Here is a 4,620-nt window from a genome sequence, read left to right on the forward strand (position 1 = left end):
TGGCAACCCTGCGGCCGCGAAATTCCCCATCACCCCGCTAGGGAATTTCGGTCTTTGAGGTTACCGCATGGTGGCAACACTGCGGTGCGAACTTTCCCATCACCCCGCTAGGGACAGGTGTTCCCACAAAATACTCGCTTCTGATTGGACAGCCTCGAGTCTTCGTCCCGCGATCTGATGGACGGCGATAACCCTTTGTCCAGTTCCAGGGGAATGTTTTGTCCGGTTAAGGGGAAATTACCCCGCACACCTGTCCCCTCACCCCCTGGATCTGATTGGACGGCGATACACCTTTGTCCAGTTACAGGGAATGTTTGTCCAGTTACAGGGGAAATTCCCCCCGCACCACTGTCCCCCTCACCCCCCTGTTACCCCTTGCACCTGTCCACCCTTCACCCCCCCCGACACCCCCCCCCTCCCCACCCCATGCTCCCCCCCTCCGCCCCCTCGCCCACTCTCTATGGCGTTCCCCCCGCGGGCGCGCGTCCCCCCCCGCTCTCCCCTCGGTTGTACCCGGCAGTGGAGAGTACTGTTATTGGTCTACTAAACACAAATTGTTGTTTAAAATATACAGTAAATATTTATGATTTTTCCATAATTTTATAGAATTCCATGTTTATGTGACTTTTATTTACTGTTAGATACTCGGAAAAAATTGCTAAACTCGCCGACCACATATATAAAATAGGAGAAGATGCATCCAAGTTATGTGAGGATGAATTCAATGTTATTAATCACGGCGATTTCTGGGTAAACAATATGTTGTTCAAATATGACAATGATGGCAAACCTGTTCAGCACATTTGTGTAAGTACCACCACATTATAAAAAAATCATGTATTTCCTTTAAATAAAGCTATTGATTTATTTATTATTATACTCACGATTAAAATTTAAGACTGAATGACGAAATTTGTGAAATCTAATTTGTACCTGCATGTAATGATATAATTTATATTGTTGAAACACAGCGTATTTACTTTAAAACTATATCTTAAAAGATTAATTTGAAAAATGTAAAGCATTGTGAGCATAAATTAAATATAAATAGATATAGCATCATTTAGTCACTTTGCTTTAATTATCTATATTTCTGAATTTTTTATTATCATTTTTGTAATTGAATGCAATGCAAGTTGCAGTTAAATGCAAAATAAATTTACATAAAAATTAACAAAATGAATAAGACATAAATATATAATATTCCGAAAGTATACGGTATATGTTAACGCATTTTAATGATTCGCAATATCGACTTTAGCGATCAAGACTAAGAGGCAGCGCTAATATGAGATACTTGAAATTGCAGTATATTATGAATATTGCATAAATCCAGTTTGATCACATTCAGGTACGTCGCCACCTGTCTGTCGGTGTCATTCGCGCGAACTCTCAACTTTCTCGCCGCGACTTCCTAAACACGAGTCCCACTTCTTTCCCGGGCACGGATTTCATTTCCAATTCAATTGCCATCAAGAGCTTTAAAAAATCGATCGATCGACAGAGTTTGTTTCATATTACAGGTGGATTTCCAAACATGTGTCTACACATCGCCGGCAATCGATCTTCAATATTTTCTTAGTACAAGTCCTTCCCCGGATGTCATTGAAAACAAGAGAGATGTTTTTATAAATGAATATTTTGGCGCACTGTCGGCGACTATGAAGCAACTGGGCTGCAAGAAGCAGCCACCCACCATGAAAGAACTGAAAGCTACTCTAAAACGAAGAGGCCAGTTATGGAATGATATCATCCTTCTCAGTTTTACCGATTAGTGCTGTGCTGTACGACTGAGGCGAAAGATTTGGATGAGATCATGAATCCTGATACTTTTTCAAGTCCGGGTCAAAAGAGCGAGAGTTTATAAAAAATTGATGATGAAGAGAATTCCAATGTATGACGAATGGGGTTTGCTGGATCTTTAATGAATACTTGACGTTTGTCGTAATAAATAATGTAGAAAAAATAATAATAATAGGCATGACAAAGTACAGCAAATACATTAAAATGGAAACAATAAAATAATAGAAATATTAGCGCGCTTTAAGGAGGTTCGGTTGCTTCATCCGGGGGGACGCGGGGATTCTGGCAACAGGCACTAGCGTTTGAAGTAGTGGAGTGAAGGGGATCTGCTCGATTGGTCGCCACGTGTATAGTGCGTGAAGCTGCTCACGACCGTGGCAGTCTAGCAGACGAAAATCAAGCAATTTATGCTTTACTAATTAATTTTTCTACGAAATGTGCGGTAACCTTTCCCTTTCTTTCACTCATTTATTTGTAAAATTATTAAGTTACAGGTGCATATTTTTTTTCCTTATCATTTGCATTTTTCTTGCCACTATTTCATTCGAAGGTGTGCAATATGTCATTTCCCATAAGAACCTATACTAAAAAATACAATTTTTGGAGTAGATTTTTTTCAAAACGGGACGGTGAAAAATTTCCCAAAAATTTCACATAATTCTATTTGCATTCCAGAACAACATATTAAAATTTCATGAAACTGGCTGCATTTTTTTTGTAGCGACGGAACCTCCTTAAAAAAAAAGTTACCATGAATTGATATAATAATGACAGATCTTTTAGTTTAAAAGATCAAAAATTATTCTTTTATGATGTAATATAATTTTTTCATATATAATATAAATTAAGATTACCATAATTATATCGAGAAAAATCTGAGAATTATATAACATTATATAAGAAAACTTAATTATTCTCTTTAATGGCTTTTTATTAACTTTTTACTCTCTACTTGTCATACAAAGTTACAAAATACTTCCTTTTACGATGCAAAATGAAAGATTATATAATGTTTGACCACGTTGACTTGGATTAACGTGGATTACTTCAATTATAGATCAATTAAAAAACATGGAAGACTCTACATTTTAATATCATTGATAAACTTGTTACATAGTTGCTTATATATTCGTAATGTAAAAATCTTCATTGTTTTAATTTCAGAGATTATAATTCAAGATTTCAAAGATCATAATTCAAGATTTTTAATACATTTTAATCTCTTTCTCCCCCCCTCTCCCTCTCTTACAACTTTACAATTCGTCTTGCTTTTCTTCAAATTTTTTTTTTTAATTTTAGTTCAAAATTCTATATAAAATTAATTTTCAAACCAAATTTTTATTTTCGAAGTTTATGGAGTCTAATTATATTTACAAGTTAACTTACTTTCATGTATTCTTTATAATAGGTATACATATAATATATTATATAAATAATATAATATACTATATAAAATCTGTTTATAATTATAAAAATGTTTATAAAAGTGTTCGCTTCAATAAAAATTAAAATTTTGAAAGTTAGTACAAAAATTAATTATGCATAGGCCCGTATTCAGAGTCGGATCTTATTTCAAGACTGTCTTAAGTAGTGTCTGAAATACTAATACGGCTCTGTGATTGGTTTATAACATCTTAAGATCGTACTTAAGACGATCTTAAATATAAGATCCGACTATGAATATCAGCCATAGTATTAGAATCAATGTTTTATGTTATGAACTGAGATGAGTCCTCTGATGAGGGTGCCATTACATGGAGCGCGGAAACGCGGAAACGCGGAAGCGCGGAAGACAAAATTTACTAGATTTCCGTCGATCCGTTCCGTCTGTTTTGAATGCCTAAGGGCCGATATCACAGTCTCCGATTAACGTGATCCTCCGATTAAACTCACTCTGCATCTCTTTCTAACTGTCTTTTCGTCTCTTTCTAGGGGGACAGTTAGAAAGAGATGCAGAGTGAGTTTAATCGGAGGATCACGTTAATCGGAGACTGTGATATCGGCCCTAAGGCTGGGGTCCCATGGAGCGGATTACGCGGAAGCGGAACGAGCGTATCACCAATCACGGCATCATTCTGATAGAACCCTTTCAAAGATTCCGTCGGAACGGTCCCGTGATTGGTGATACGCTCGTTCCGCTTCCGCGTAATCCGCTCCATGGGACCCCAGCCTTAGGGTGCCATTACATGGAGTGCGGAAACGCGGAAAGCGGAAAGAAAGTAACTAGATTCCGCGTTTCCGTCGCTTCTTTCTATCCCATTTGAGCGGAACAGCGGAATTTATGCGTGTTTCGTGGGGTGTGCCAAGAAGTGCTAAACAAGTATATAAAGAAATGTAAAACGTTTATAATGAACGGTCCATCAGTAAGTATTTGAGTATTGAGTATTAAGTATATTATAGTATTTGTACAGTACAGAGAAAAAGAACGAACATTTGACGCGCTCGATCCGCAAGTTTATTTTCTCCTTATATTACATGGAGCACAATTTGCGCGGAAAAGCGGAACAATATGGTGATAACTAGACATTTATATTCCTTTATAAATGTGTGTTGACTTAATTCATTGCAATTTGTATTAGTATGCTTATCTTTTCAGTTTATTTATTAAATACAGCATTTTAATCAATAAATACCGCTAAACATTCTTATTTTATAATTCCCTATTCCGCTTTTCCGCGCAAATTGTGCTCCATGTAATATAAGGCAACCAAATGAACGGAACGGATCGACGGAAATCTAGTAAATTTGTCTTCCGCGCTCCGCGTTTCCGCGTTTCCGCGCTCCATGTAATGGCACCCTGAGGGTGGAGTCCCATGG

General features: G+C 37.2%; 1 pseudogene; it reads left to right on the forward strand.

Moving 5' to 3' along the window:
• The first annotated feature begins 627 nt into the window (after window positions 1-627).
• On the forward strand, window positions 628-2,008 carry LOC139783288 (uncharacterized; annotated as a pseudogene).
• The last annotated feature ends 2,612 nt before the right edge of the window (window positions 2,009-4,620 follow it).

The sequence above is a fragment of the Temnothorax nylanderi genome, unplaced genomic scaffold (genome assembly GCF_030848795.1).
Source record: "Temnothorax nylanderi isolate EJ_2023f unplaced genomic scaffold, tnyl_v1.0 TNYL_tig0486_pilon, whole genome shotgun sequence".
Taxonomy (NCBI): Eukaryota; Metazoa; Arthropoda; class Insecta; order Hymenoptera; family Formicidae; genus Temnothorax; species Temnothorax nylanderi.